Source organism: Danio aesculapii, chromosome 4, assembly GCF_903798145.1.
Source record: "Danio aesculapii chromosome 4, fDanAes4.1, whole genome shotgun sequence".
Lineage (NCBI taxonomy): Eukaryota > Metazoa > Chordata > Actinopteri > Cypriniformes > Danionidae > Danio > Danio aesculapii.
Window position 1 is genome coordinate 46,731,486 of NC_079438.1, and position 16,970 is coordinate 46,748,455.

Sequence of the window (16,970 nt, forward strand, 5' to 3'; positions counted from 1 at the left end):
CGAGTTTTAGCTACTTGTACATTAAGGTAGCGTTAAGAAAAAACAAAACATACTTTTATTTTATTGGAAATTGCATGCCTTAACGTTACACACTTGTTAAGTTTCATGCCAGTAATATGGCTTGGTCTATAATGCAGTGATCTAATGTGAAATGAAGAGTTGCTGAGTATAGTATAACAGCTGACAAGTCGGTAACACTGACGCTGTATTTCATCTGATCTGACGGCAGATGCTGAATTGGGAGAATGTTTTTCTCTCGCGCTTGAACCGCTTTTGACAGAAGTATAACTGCTTTAACACACATCTTTCAATATCAAACTTCATCAAAAAAACTCTGTAAGTGACTCAAAACGGTATTGATGACCATTTTTGGATCAAGATTTACCAATTGTAAACACTGTAAAAAGAAGTTCTAAGCATCCGACCAGAAGACGCTGGTCACTTTGGCTCCCTCTATGCTGCAATGAAGAAAAAGGTCTATAGTTGGAAAGAAAGTTACTATGGAAGTCAATGAAGTACCATCAACCAAAAAAACTATTCGAAATATTTTCTTTTGTGTTCAACAGAAAAAAGAAATAAACTTAAACAGGTTATGAACAAGTGAAGGGTGAGCACAAGATGACAGAGATTTCATTTTTGGGAAGTTGTTTTGTACTGCACGTTTTTTGTTATTGTTAATTCTAGGAATTCTGTTACTGTAGACCATTTTAAGGGATGTAAACCATAACAATGGTCAATAATAACGTATTTCGTGTTTTACCTTATTAATTTTCATAGCTTCCAGTATTCAAAAAATGTCCATATATTGATAAATAATGTTATGATAGCTGTTTTAATTTCAAGTTATGATTGAATTGCCTCTTGTAACAGTTAGGAAATAGTTTAACAACAAGCAGGAAATGTTCTGGGCCAATGACATGAATACATCGAAATGGTCAGGAATTTAAGTTACAACGATGTACAGTTCAGACTGTAAAAAACCAATAGAGTCATTGTGGCAGCACAAGATGTGCAGATCCCATCTATAGAAAGGTCTTCAAAATCAACCTGATTAATTTTCCCTTCCTTTTACTGAAAAAGATAATTAAGAAACATTTTAATGTAGGATTTTAATTAGACTGAATCCTGAATGCCGCCCCACATTGAGCTTGAGGGGTGTTTTTGTGGACCCAATGATTGAAATGTTTTAATCACTGATAAAATAGATTGGATGTGTTTTTTTTTTCTTTCTCAGGAATTCCCACTAGCAGTTAAAATGAAAACCACCTTGATATTATTCAGAGTAAAGTAATTAGTAGAATGAAGATAAAGGCAAATGAACTCTTGATCAATACATTAACCGGCGCTCTTCTCTCTCCACCCACCTCCCTCTTTTCAAAATCAAATTAATTATACGCACTCCTCTCGGTATCAAAACCCTCTGTCGCTTTGTGCCAGGGACATATGGGTATCAGAGTAAATGCGTTACGGACAGCAGCACCTACACTTCCCACGGTGAGATGCTTCTTTTTTATGCAGATTTGTGGTAGAGAGAAGCGAATCAGTGCAAATGATCTTGCTATCCATGCCTGACAATGGAGAGGTCTCTAATGAACAGAACAAACACACACTGCTTTTTTCCCCTTTTTTTAAATGAGAGCATACAAAGGCCATGGGTCTGATCAAACCCAAATATCTGGAACGGATAGTGTGCAGGGATACCACAGCAACTTTGATCGGAGGGAAGATGCTTAGCTATTTTCCGACCTTTAGCCTGCTTTGCAAGATATGCTCCTTTTTTGGTTTGCGTTAGCATATCTTACTGATAGCATGTAATATTATTTTTGTGATGCTCTTATTCTGAATTGGTTAGTGCAATAAAGCACCAAAAACAACAACATAAGGATTTGATGTCTCTGTTTTTAAATAGCTAGTCATTGATAGCATTTAGCATGCATTGTACAACATTTAGGGAGCTAGTCACAATGCAAGAGCTTTGTAAAACTCAACACTCTCGAAAGCAGAGCTTCCATAAAGGAACAAACCTGCAAGTGCGATTGATCTGGATTTGCGTGGCTAATGCAGAGGAGCTAGGCTGACAAAACACACACTTTGGCACACTTTCTTTGATTTTTCTCTTTAGCATCATTGTACAGAGATTAAAGTGTATGATGAAGAGGTTTAGTACATCAATATGGTGGAATTGGCAACATATCTCCTCTCCTGTTCAGTAAACAAAACTAAAGCTTAAAATGACATTGTAATCAAAATGTTCAAGTCAGATTTAGTGGAAAGTTCCTCTACAGGAACAGAGTTACACATGAAGTATCCGGCACACTTACATAGGGGCTATAGTCGGATTATTTAATAAAGTTGCTAATTCTTTTGGGGAGATGGACTTGTTTGTGGATGTGTCCGGTTCAAGGGCAAACCTGAGCGCCTCATTTGCATTCTTCTCTTTCTTTTAGCTCTCTCATGAATAAATCAGGGCGTTAAAACGGCTGCATTTACATCTCATTTTACACAAGCACAGTTGAGCAACTGACTCTGACTGCTCTCACCCACACCATTAACTTAGAGAAAAAGATCCTTTATATACAACTTAAACACGAGGAGGGGGGGAGACTTGGCATTTTGATTATAGTCAGAATAATGAAATAATTTTGAGTAAGAGAAATCATTTAAAACCTCGCAAGCAGTGCTCTGCAGGTAATGCATCTGTATTTACCAATACCTATATATATATATGAAAAAAAAATGTGTGCCTGCTGCACTTTTCAGTCAGGCTACGCTTAGGTCTGCTGCTCCCGATAGAAGCATGTGTATTGATGTAACATCCAAAGCAAAATAAGCCTGACCATGTGATCATATGAGATATTTTGGCAGATGCTGTGTGCTTGGAGCTGAGGGGCTGAGGTGAGGAGCATCCAGCGGCGTCTCACAGTTCCGCTAGGCAGCACACTAATTGAGAAGTCGCTCAGGGGTTGAGCGCAGGGGGCTCGCTGCACTGCGCTCCCTATCCAAATCAAGCCCCTGTAAGTGGGGCTGACATGGACCAATCACCATCTGGAGGTTCCTCCACTAAACCCCCACCACTTCCTGACTAGCATGAAAGGATCTGCTGCTTTCCTCCCCCTTCTTCATCTCCATAAAAGGCTCATTACTAAGGTGGTGCAACTGAGGGTCTGAGGCCAAAACTGTCCACACAAACTGCGGTGCATCTATCGGTGAGCAGGCCTGAGTGTTTTGCAGGGCTGCCAGTCATATATTGACAAAGATGGCAAGGTATTCCAGAGTGGGTTCCGTTGTTAGGAGAGGGTAACACACACAAAATATTGCAGAGCCCTAAAGCAAACATTTCAAAGAAGGTCCAAGGTTTAAGATAGAGCTGGGGTGCTTTGTTCAGTTTGGTTGTTAAACTTGCATGTAAGAGAGACAGGGGTTGATGCTGCAATGTTGTCTATTGAAAGCTGCAAACTTATCACTGTAAAAAAAGGACTGATGCCTTCAGTGACTCTTCAGTCTAAAGGAGTAAGTATAGTAGACACGTCTGGAGAAAGGGAGTTTGCTCGGACCATAGACCCACCAAGATGTACTAAATAATTGGATGTTCAGAAGGTGCAAACGGTGAGGAGTGAGAAGGCCTTAAACAATAAGTCAGAGATCTTGCGTTTTAGCCCTCAACGTGTTTCTTAGCCAAACAGTTGGGATTTAGAAAAGAGCTTGCGGATTTACAGACACTACTTGCAGTTGAGGAAAAAAAAGTAAACTGGGGGTGTTGGTTTTATGCAACCAAAATGGGGGTTACACCTAACGGCAAAGCACCAGCCACATGGCTGTCTTTGTTACTCTGTACAATTCGCTATGAATAGTTTAAAGGCTACCAGGCCATGCTTCAGAGAAGTAAGGTGTTTTTTTGGCCTCCCTCTCAGGGCAGGGAATCCATTCCTGTCTTGTTTGCTGGACTGGGTCTGTTGCTTTATCACAGGTAAAAGAGGAGTTGGTTTTGGAGGGATTGCACTAGGAGCTTGGAGAATGAGCCGCAAGGTTTTCAAATGGCTGTGTTGTGAGCCAAGATGGCGGACTGCTTCCAAGCTCACAACCCTGAAACAAAAGCCGATCAGTGTCTGCCAAAGCTCTGGGGGCGGCAGAGGGGCTTGCATATCTCAGCATGTCAAGCGACAAGGCTGGTTATCACACTCTCACATGCCGGCAGAGAAGAGATGCCAGCCAAGGATGCAGTGGCACCACCTCCCCAACCACACCTGTGCCAGACAAGGCAATGATGTTTCTTGTTAAAAAAAAAACACTGAACTTCAGTTTTAAATGGGAAATTAGAAAGAAAGACGTGCTTTGCAGTTACAGATCATACAGACTTATAAAACACAGCGCAAATCTATGCCTTTCAGATGCCAACACAAGGTCTAAAGTTCTATATTTGATCTTCAAAATGTTCTACCCAGCAGCAGATATAACATGTGGCCGATATTCTAAAGCCGCACATCTGCTCAATCTGCAAATCTGCGCAGATCATGGACACACCACAAGCAGAGAAGAGCTCAAATGAGGTAATATATGCATGGAAATGACCTTCGGCAATCCTCACAAAGAGGGGGCTGAGAAAGGTCAAATAGCCTCCAAACTGTGCTCAAGTTTAATTAAAAAGACAAAGACGAGCGGTAAGTTCCATACGCTCAGCCCAGATTACAGCTCCTCGCTCAGGCGAGCCCGGGCCTGGATTCTTTCAGGAAGCTCCCAGACCTCTTCCCAGAAGGCCTTGCGCCATTTTCCCCATTCCTTTGATGTCAATATAGAGCATTTATTAAGGGCATAAAGGTTAATCTCTTAGGAGCAAGGATATCAAATGGTTGGGAGCAGAGGAAAAAGAAATCCACATAAATGTCTGTTGGATAAAGTTAAGTTACGGGAGCGATCGTCCTATTGAGTCCTGTCAGCAGGTGCAGGATTTAATTTCAGCATTAAGTGATGGCCACAGTTTCTGAAAATTAATGTAATGACAAGAGCGAGGGGAAAAATTAAGTGCCCATATGGTCGTATAGCCCTTGGAAGTGCTTTCGACAATGAGATGTATCACGACAACTATTTCGGGAAAGTCATCTCATCAAAAATGAAGCCCCATAAGGTTAGAGTTGATTCAAGCCTAATATAACCTCATTCAGCAGCTTTGGGCACTCAAATAGATGAGGACAGAATAAGGGTTGGAACAAGAACAGCAAGAACCTCTTTATTTCTATGTAACTATAAGTGATTAAGGCCTATAGTCATTGATGTATGAACACACTGTCATGAATTCCTTGGCAGCCTAGCTTTCCCTTTTTCTACTATGTATGCCTGCAGTTCTGTAAGATGTAAGCAAAGAAAAAGCAAAAAAAAAAAAAGGAAATCAATACAGCTGAATGTGCAATGTGAATGTGAAGGAACTGTAAACAGTGGAAAAACAGCTCCTCCAGCATTACGATAACAGATAATATCACACTCAGCAGGTAGTCGTGCTTTAAGAGTATGTGTTCCTCAGCCAGCAAGGTGTTTTTCCACGGCCGGCAATTTCAGCCGTAGCAGTCCTACATGGTATCACCTGTTACCGCCAGGCATCGTGAATGCAAAATGATGGCTTTCTGCAAACATGGAGTATTTTAAAACCATTTATCGAATGCTCTGTGATCATCCATTTTATGCATGACTATATATTATATTATATTATATTATATTATATTATATTATATTATATTATATTATATTATATTATATTATATTATATTATATGCATCATGAATTTAAATTGAGGGCATTCTGCCATTTTTTCGAAACCATTTGTCGAATGCACTGTGGTCATCCATCTTGATTAAGACAATTCGGCCAATTTAAAAAGTGAACACATTAGTTTGGCAGGTGCGATAATATATATATATATATATAGTAACACAGCAACTCCAGTGAGGCGAAACATGTTAAAATAAAATCACATTCAGAGGTACAAAGCAATAAAATGCGGCACACACGCTGGACGTTTGACTTCAGTGAAAAGACCTTTCGCCGTTTGGTAGGGAAACAGTGGCAGTCCATGGCAATAAATCCACAGGGTTTCTTATTGGACCAAATCAAACCCGTCTGAAGCCCCTAGGTGGCCCTTTTCGATCAGAAAGCAGGGTCAGAGTTGACATTTAATCTAGCCTTGGCCTCATGGAGTCTGTCTACCCGTGGCACGGTTGAAGCCATCCAACATTTTGCTTCCCATAAATCCCCAAAACAAACAGGGCTTGAAAAACAGTCATCCCACCTTTCCCCTCCTTCCGCTCTCGGCTTATTACAAGGTTCCCATACGCAGGTTTAAGAGTGCAAGCAGTGCCTGGAAAAGGTAGGGTGGATTAGGTCTTTATAGTCCTCTCTCAGATTAGATGGAAATCATAACACAGACCAGTGCACTGAACTCTGACCCCAGCAAAACCAATTTCATTTGGAGAGATTGGAGTGATGTAGCTGGATGTCTATTTGGTACAGTGGAGAAAATTAAAGCAGGATTTGTAATGCATTCAAAGTGAGAGTGCACGGGAGAGGAGGTGAGCACAAATAAATTGCTGTCACTAGCCTCCCACACACATCTCCGGCACCCTGTTTCAGTTATAACATTCATTTTAATGGAAACTTGTTGGATTAGAGGTGGTGTAGGGAGATTGGAGGAACACTTATTTGGAATTGCTCTGACCACAGCAATGCAACTATGCAGAGAATGACAATATCCACGAGTCTCTGCAAAGACTGGAAATAAAATGCAGAATTAATTATGAGTAAACACACCTACAGACTGCAGGCTAATGTATTGTCTCTTTCGGTTTGTGTTTCACACTACAAATTTAGTTTAAAATGTTAGTTCAACTATTTATGTATATTTGTTATCATTTTCTAATATCATATTCCGATAATTTATTTGTTATAATTGTGCAATATTTGTTCAAAGTTATTTAATAATAACTATAAGTTGTATTATTTAGGTGCATTTATTTGTTTATTTGTCATAATTGACCAAAATGTGTTCAAAATTATTAAATCATTATTATAAGTTGTATTATTTAGGTGCATTTATATATTTATTTGTCATATTTGACCAATATTTGTTTAAAATTATTTTAGAATTATTATAAGTTGTATTATTTAGGTGCATTTATATATTTATTTGTCATAATTGTCCAACATTTGTTAAAAATTATTTAATAATTATTAAAGGTTGTAATATTTAGAGGCATTTATATATATATTTGTTATAATTTTCCAACATTTGTTCAATTTTTTTAATCATTATTATAAGTTGTATTATTTTTGTGCATTTGTATATTTGTTTGTTATAATTATTTAATAATAATTATAAGTTGTATTATTTAGCAGCTGTTGAGTATTTGTTTTCCATACAGAAAATAATTTCAACGTTAATATTTTTCTTTCATATTTTCAACAATAGGATAATACAAATAATATTTTAAATATAAATTATAGATTATAATAAATATATAACATGATATAATAGTATAATAATATAATAGCTTTAATAGTAAATGTATATATATATATATATATATATATATATATATATATATATATATATATATATATATATATATATATATATATATATGTGTATGTATGTATGTATGTATGTATGTATGTATGTATGTATGTATGTATATATATATATGTGTATACGTATATTATATTATATATATATAGTTTTACCTTTTTAAATATTTGATAATAATAATAATAACAACAATTATTCTTCTTTTTTGTTAACTATTCCTGTTTATTTATTTATTTATTTATTAATTAATTAATTTATTTATTTAAGTTTAGACCAAGAGTTGTCAGGGTCCAGGTGTGGCTTGAGGTGAAAGCAGGGAGGAAGACATTAAAATCCAAGCATCTTTGCCCTGTCCTGTTCTAATAGATAGCTCCGCGCTCTGGCAAAAGGTATGCTTAACAGTGCCAGGTGGTGACATCTTAATTTTTCATGGCTGGAAACATGGCCGTGCCCTACTCTCCAATCGCTCCCATGCATTATTCCTGCCTTAAGCACTCGTCCTCTGGGGAAGCAGGCCGGGAGGAGGGGGTATTGTTTTACAAGGCGTCCAGCTGCGGCCTAGTTGCCTTGCCCTGGGTTCTTTTCAAGGAGTTGTCGTGGGTCTGACCCCCTCTGGCTGACAGTTATTAATAATAACGCGCAGCGGGGAATAGTTCACCTTGTGGCGATGGTGCGGCCGCGGCTGTTTAGAGGCTTGCTGTGCAGCTCCTCCAGGGGCTCGAATCATACAGGACGCCATGGGGAACAAATAAAACAAACAGTGGGCAAAGACGATGAAATTCTTACTAACTTTCTGGGGTCATTATTATAGATTTATGAGAGGTTGTGAGCGTGTTATAATATGAACTCCCGGGTGGCTATGTAAGTGTTGGGAAAAGTACATTTGAAATCTAAATGTGCATTAATCTCATCGCTGAGGCTGTTTGAAAGCATCCTGATTTTTTTTTCTGAGCAAATAATAGGAATAGTTCAATATAGGAACATTTAACAGTGCAAAAACCTACTGAAATAAATTATCTATCTTTTCTTTTGCTGTTTAATTAACATTGATGATGAAAGGCCTAATGCACGGATCTAATATAATGATACACATAGAGTTTTCCCAACTGCTTACACATACATTTAAGGCAGGGGTGTCAAACTGCAGTTTAAGTTCCAACCCTGTAGCACTTACCTGTAGGTTTCATACTCAATTGGTTTGATCAGGTGTGTTTAATTAGGGTTGAAACTAAACTGTGCAAAGCTGCGGCACTCCAGGAACTGAGTTTAACACCTGTTATTTAAGGCATGACTGACAATGTTTACGTCAATGCAGATACTTTTAAATATTTATTCAAGCACCACGTGATCTGCCACACTGTAAAATAAATACCGGGGTGCACACAATCGATTTCTGTTTGGAGGGCATGAAGGAATTAAGTTAACTTCTTTGTTTTTACCTAATTTAAGCGGATTGAACACAGTTAAGATAAAGCAAAGGTGAGGTGTGGATCTACACTTGCCTCATGACTTGATTATGATTCATAGGATAACAGTTTGATTCTAAAATGATTCTCGATGCATTACAGTGCAATTATTTTATTATTATAACTTCATAATCACAGCATGGTTATTGAGAACACAGACATGAAGAAACAAAAAAAAGACGTTCCTTATCTGAGAAAAATGTATAATATAGTTAAATCCATTTACATATATTTAACAGAAGCATTATAGTACAAAATCCTACATAAATGATTCATCTTTCTTTTCTTTTGCTGTTTAATTAACATTGATGACGAAAGGCCTAATGCACGGATCTAATATAATGATACACATTAGAGTTTTACCAACTGCTTACACATACATTTAAGGCATAACTGATTATGTTTATGTCAATACAGATATTTTAAAATAATTATTCAAGCACCACATGATCTTCCACATTGTAAAATAAATACTGGGGTGCACACAATCAATTTGTGTTTGGACGGCATGAAGGAATTAAGTTCCCTTATTTAACCAAATTTAAGTGGATTGAACACAATTAAGATGAAGCAGAGGTAAGGTTTGGATCTTCACTTGCCTTATGACTTGATTATGATTCCTCGGATAACAGTTTGATTCTAAAATGATTCTCGATGCATCACAGTGCAATTCTTTTATTAATAATAACCTCATAATCACAGAATGGTTATTGAGCACACAGACATGGAAAAAAGCGAGAGGAAAATGTTTTCCTTATCTTAAATGTATGAAATAATTTAGTTAAAAATATCAATTTTAATATATTTAACAGAAGCATTATAGTACAAAATCCTACTGAAATGATTCATATCTCTTTTCTTTTGCCGTTTAATTAACAATGATGACGAAAGACCTAATGCACGGATCTAATATAATGATTCACATTGGAGTTTTTTACTGCTTACACATTCATTTAAGGCATAGCTGACTATGTTTATGTCAATACAGATATTTTTAGATAATTATTCAAGCACCACATGATCTTCCACACTGTAAAGATGCTGGGGTGCACACAATCAATGTCTGTTTGGACGACATAAAGGAATTCAAATAACTTATTATATTTAATACATTTAAGCGGTTTTGTCTTGCTCATTTTAAATCCCTAGTTTGAACAAACAGCAAACATAATTTTTTGAGTGCCTGCAGAACTGAATTAGGGATTGCTTGGTGGCAGAAAGGGATGTTTTTCTGGGTGTTATTAAATAGATATGACTAATGAAATGGCTTATTGTCTTTCTGAATTCTTTAGGCACATCCCACTTTTTTTCTTATGTTGTTTTTGTAAAAGCTAAAAGTGTAAAAATCCTTCCTTCACTTGAAAAAAAATGTTAAAAATATTATTCTAATTAAATATTTAAAGATTACAGATTTTTTTTTTTTAATTTAATACATAATAATGGTATATTTAAAATATATATTCTGTTGTTTTGATGTATCATTGAAATACATCATGATGCATCAAAAAAAAAAACTCTATAACTCAAAAGTGTTATATCGTATGTTATAATTATGTTATAATTGCATGAAATTTCATAGATCTAATAAAAGTTTGGCGTGATATTAAGATAGTAAAAGAGTAATTGCTGCATGAAGAAAGTCACTCTTGAGTGACCCAGCTTGCATGAAACCTGGTCATCACAACATTTCATTCGCAGTATCAAAGTATGAAGTTCAGCAGAAAGGAACAGAAGGCGGTGAGGGGCTGTCTAATGAGACGAAGGGGATAAAGAGGTAAAGTGTCCAGAGCCGCAACACCATTAAAATCTTCACCGAGAAGAAGCCCTTTTGTACACGCTGAGTGCTCTGTTGTAACGAGTGCCGTTGAGACTAAGCGCGAAACACCCGCCGAATCCACACCTCAAGTGCCTGCGATCCCGCAACACTCCTACTGGAGCACCTCTCCACGAGGATTTACCTCCTTAAAGTCATCAATATTTCCTCTTCTGAGTTCATAAGGCCGCACAGACTTGTCTGAAAATGTTACTTTCGGAAAGTTGATGCTCGAAACTTTTTAAAACAACACTGTTTTTAATTATTATGGATGTCGTGACCAGTCAGAGTGCCTAAATAATACACTTTTGCTTAGACATTAATTCAAATTTTAATTAAAATTCTTGTTGTTGATTAAAAAAAAAAGGTTCATGGAGATGTTATGCATCAACTTCCCACATAATGAAGATTTAGATGGTTGTTTTCTTGGCTAATTAAGACTGTGTAGCACTTTTTTAGTCATTATCGGATGAACCGGAGATGGACAAAGAAAAAAAAACACACAAACACAATGAAACTATAATATTTACTGTATAACAAAAATCTCAAATGTCTTGCATCACAAGGACGTAATGTTAAATGACGATAAATAAATGAAATGAAAAGAAAAAAGCCATTGTTTAACAGACAGAAAAAGGAAAAAAACAATTACAGCACAGGTGCACCCAGAGAAAACAGCTTTATGTAGGGTGCAGTGAGTTTTCAATAGCCGACCTTGCAAACATGTCCCCGAAGGCCTAGAAATTTGTCAGCTTGAGATGGCTCTGCCAACTAAAGTAACATGGGATGCTCATAAAGAATCTTAATGTTTTAAAAAGCGATCAAAGATTCATTTGATGTGTTGGGTAGCATTTTAATCACGCTGAAGTTAAACAGCTCAATGGGAACGGTGAATTGTTCTTCTGTCAACTGTTTTGTTTAGTGAATTTTATTAAAGGCTTTTACCTTAAATCAAAGAGCAACTGCATATATTAACTCACCTACTTAAAAGGCTCTTTATTTGCTGTAAACTGGAATCAGTCCAGACCTGGATTGGATTTACAAATATTCAATATATTAACAATGGAAAAGATTAGTTACTAAATAAATGCACTGTAAAAAAATGTGTTGCTGAATTTAAGTTGGAAACAATTTCCGGCATTATATCTAGTACTTCTTTTTAAGGGTGCTTTCACACTTGGTCCGAATGCCTGGTCTGAGCCCAAGTTCGATTGTTACAGCTGGTTTGTGTTCACACCGTCTTTTTTCCTTCTGAACCCCGGTACGCTTGCATCATCAAGCTGCTGTTGAGTGTACAGCTGTTACTAGGTGACGGCCATGAAAGCCATAGCGCCAAAATGGAAAGACGTACGCACATCGCGGTCGTTCTGATTTACTAAATCTTTAAGTTTTGTTAACATACAGAGAGCAACTTGCGTCTATCTGTCGCAAAAATATTAAAAAACATTCAGAACATAACTCGATTGTCTGCAGAAGTCTTTTTTGGAGGAGACAAGCAGACATTATCTGTGTGTTTACACTGGGACAGTCTCGCTTGTCGTCAAGGTAATGTTAACTTATAACGTCATAACGTTACACTGACATAGACACATGAATGAATGTTATAAAAACTAACGTTTGTTGAACAGTTGGCAGTTCACTTCAGTTATTTGGTACGATTGCATTCATATCAGAAGTGAATCATACCAGAGATCGCACCAACAGTACCCCAGACCACGTCTTTCAGGCGGACTCGGGTACGGTTTACACCTGAGTTCAGAAGACAATGTTCACACTAGGTAAACGTACCGGACTCTGACATCACCCGGGTGTGGACCACAAGAGCTAGTGTGAAAGCACACTAAGTAACATAACTTTATACAAAAATATACATTGTCAGGAATAATTGGTCATATAAATTTATACAGTTAAAAAGTAAAAAAAAAAAAAAAAAGGTAATTGATTTGATGCTAGTTAAAGGCAGAACATCTTAAGATATAAAACTGGTCACTTGTTTTTACTACCATTGAGCAATTTATATGTAACAAAGAAAGTGTTAAATAACAGAAAACATACTGCCAGACCATAACTTTTTTTTTATACAATAAATGACCAACCCAAACAATATATCTTTTAAAACTGCTATAAAGCTGCAGAGAAACAAATATTTTCAAGATCAAAATTCGAGGTCCCATAATGCAATTCGAAAGACAATTAGTTTAAAAATCCTTTTTAAAAGTGTGACACAAAAATCCCAAGACAAATGGTAGAAAATAACTAGCCATTTCAATTTCAAGTTTCATTCTAAGCTTTGTTTGCATTTATTTACACTTACACCAAAGTTAGTTTTTTTTAATTAAATGAATCTGAATTTCCAGTGTAATTATTATATTTTCAACTAAATCCACTTCATATCAGTTCATTTGAGCTACATAACCACCAACTTTGCTCTAGTTTTTGTTCAATTTACCAGCAGTTTACCTATTTATCATGCTACATAAATACCTCCAAAACAGCATTTTGACAACAGCTAAACTATTGTTACGTTCAAGAGTTCACACTTAGCTATTGCTTGATATAAATTTGCAGATTTGACATGCTGTCCCAGGAGAGAACCCTGAGCTCGGAGATACTTGAGCTCAGGGCTCCCGCCTGGTCATGTAGCACAGAAAGGGGTCCGAGATCAGGAAGGTCTCGAAAGCTCCCCTTGGTATAGGAGGAAAGGGGGAGATTGGGTAGATGGGGATTCTTCAAAATGAAACAAACCGGGCTATTTATTGAAAACTGGGATTTACCTGATTGGTTTAACAATGATTGTGATGCGGGACCAGCTGTGATCAATCATAGCACATGATCCTCTCGAAATTAGTTTATAAAACTCCACATAAAAAATAAAATTAATCTGAGTTTCCCGTGCAAATCCTATATTCTCAAGTAAATCCAATTCATATCAGTTCATTTGACCCACTTTGCTCCAATTTTTGTGCATTACAAAAACCAGCAATTTACCATTTTATCATGCTACATAAATACTTCCATATCAGGATTTTGACAACAGCTAAACTACTGTTACATTACTTACTTCCAAACACCGATTCCAAACAATGCTAGCTATGCTCTGTTTTAGCATTCAATGTTTGCCATACCCAAAATCCTATCTAATGCCCTTCAGAGATAGAGAGCAGTGCACTGTTTGTGAACATCTGCACTGGTCATTAGAACAAGAGATGGCCTCAATCTTTCAGCTCCCTTCAAAAAAACGACTACAAGGAAAAAACAAGACAAACTACACCGGGCCGCATTGGGCTAGTCCCGCAGGAGACACCAGGCTAACCTTTAACAGTCAACACGGCTGCGACTTTGCTTCTTGAGTGTCACGTCAGCTGGAAGTAAATAAATAAACGCATTCATATTTGAGAATGATTGCTCTTAACTAAACTAGAGCACCGGAGAACTTCTGAACTAAGAAGTTATGCTTTGGTGACCTTTTCGAAATTACAAGGAGAGTTAGCCGAAGAGGGGAAAAACGAGTATTGCACACCTGCACAGCACACGAAACATAGATTAAACTAAAATAGCTGATTGCACACGGTTTGTGTCGAGGTCCACATACTGCGATTTTTCAAATAATTTGTCTCTGTCTCCTTAGGTGGTGACTCTTTGGACTGCTCCATGGCACAAACCCAAATATGATGCTTCTCATGTTTTTCAAGGGCGATAGTAGGCGAACTTCACTTTGCATGGTGGTGAAGAGCAGCGATTGCATCCGAGGTACGGTGCATTTTCCCCTTTATAAAGAGTGTAAGCCACCTGGAGTTTTTAATGCAGCTACTTTATCTTTGTCGCTCAAAATGTGCAATCCTGAAATCATCGTCGCAACAAAGTAATTATAATTTATCTGTGCTGTAAATGCGCAGCAGAAATGAATCACAAGACCAATTCCGCCCTCACATTTTGTTGACCTACAGATAAACATATGGCACATCCATAAATGCATATAATCTCCAGATGCAAAAACTGTTTGAAAAAGTGAGAGATACATTTTTATGGTTCATTTCCAAAAGTTTACACAGCATAAGCTAGATGCGGACCACAGAGTGGTTCCTGAATGAAGGCCGAGAGAGAAGGGGAGAGAAAAAAAAACAAGTTATTACAACCAAACCGTGCTTTACATGTTGGTTATCTTTCACCGATAGCCAGCTTTCCATAACGGTAATAAATCCAGTCATGTTGACTGCTCTGTGAGTTTGCCTGCATTTACAATCTTAGTAAAACCACTGTAGAGGAAAATTGAAGTTGGATTAAAAAAATGAATGAATAGATAGATAAATAAATAAGTGGTCACCCTGCGCTGTCTTTAAAATGGATGCCTGAAATTTACAGTTTTCCATTAACTGATGCCAAACAGCTTCCCTGCTCGCATCCTAGGCTTTCCTGTCGGTAACTACTTTCTGACAGGGTTCATTTTTGCCCGTTTCTCGACTTGCCTTTTTGGTCTGCTCCTTTTAACTTTATCGCTCCCCGCTATGAAATGTAACTGCATCGGCATAAACACTGGCATGCCGGTTATTACCTTTATCATCAATGGAGATGTCCGCTTGGTATCAAAAGCATCATTTGTTGTTGATATGACAGGCCGTTTTCCTGTATATTGAGAGCAATAGTCGGGGCCGACTCGATAATTACCTTCTCGATGCTTTGAATATGAAACGAATGATATTCTATCCTCAAACCAAAAAACGATTTCTGCCTCTCCTTTCAACAAAACCCCACATCATCCTTGATAAAACATACTAAGGGAGACAGGTCCAGGAAGGCATAAATCTTTTTTTTTTTTCCTTATTTAATTTGTTTTTGTGTGTGTTGCGATAGGGATTATTATTTCTCAGCTGGTGGGATCACATCGCTCATGGTTGTAGACCCCTGAAGAATTCTATTAACCCTGGTTATGTCAGCCTTAATAACATGCCACACTGCTAAACAGGACTGGATTGATTCTGTGCGGACGTGGGGGTGGGGGGAATCTTGTATAATAAATCCAAGCATAATTTACTTGGAATAAGGACGAGCGAACGAGAACACAGAACAAAGAGGAAGGGATTAAGTCTATCTCTTATCTCCCCTGCACTAACTTAAGAAAATAAATAAGGAAACGATCCAATCGAGGGGAGTGCGGGAGGACTGGCGATTGATTGGCTCGTCAATGGAGGCTGCTTTTTCTTTTGTGGTGTTGCAGACGTGATTCGAGGGACTGGTAGTGTGCCATGCTCGCCCCTAATTTGCTGCTGGCGAGAAGACTTGGAGCTGGAAGTGAAGAAAGACTTTGTGATGGCCAGAATCGAATCAATTCAGTAGCCTTGAACTTTGAGGATGAAAGAATCACATTGGGCGCATTGGGTTTACCAGGTTGAGGTGTTGTAAAATTATTAAAAGGTAGGAAATACACATGCAGATGCTAGAAACCTTTGTCGTAGCTCATACACTGCCATCTCCTAATGACACATCTATCTCTGCCGCTGTTGTTTGAGGCACCAACTTGTCGTGAATGAAGATGCAGTTTAGCAGGGCACAGTCAATGAGGCTTACTGCGAGATGGTAATCTCAGCCTGCCTCTGGCCCTCTGGCGATGCTTTACAGTCGCGTTTCCCCAAAGCCTGCTTGTGTACCGCGCCTAATGGAGACTCTCTCATCGCCCATGCCAAAATTAAATGAACTGTGCCTTTTCAAAAGCGCCTACTGTAGCTTCTAGCACTCTCACAAAGCTGTGACTCCCTGGAGCATCTCGTTGAGCATTTGTATCATTTTATATACATAGCGCACACGTTTACATGTACAAGCGTGTGTAACTGCTTGGTAGAAAGACTAAGAGGGAACAAAATGCTGCACTGATTGAGTTGCTTCATGTTAGTTTTGATGATATAATGATGGTAAATTTGCTAAATGAACACATCATAACTCTGTGGTAATGGTTTTGTTGCATTGATCCTTAATATCCTAATAATATCATCATAATAATATTATAATCCTCCAATTTACTTATTTCAAGTGTGCAATCTGACGATTTCAGGCTTAATGTAAATTAGGTAATGTGAGATAAAAAGGGAATAATGCACTAATATAACTTCTTATGTATATTGATACC

At 37.6% G+C, this 16,970-nt stretch overlaps 1 protein-coding gene across 4 annotated transcripts in view; it reads right to left on the reverse strand.

Moving 5' to 3' along the window:
- Positions 1–16,970, reverse strand: part of lmo3 (LIM domain only 3) — a 63,848-nt gene that overhangs the window by 37,823 nt on the left and 9,055 nt on the right. The gene's annotated exons all lie outside the window — the stretch shown is intronic.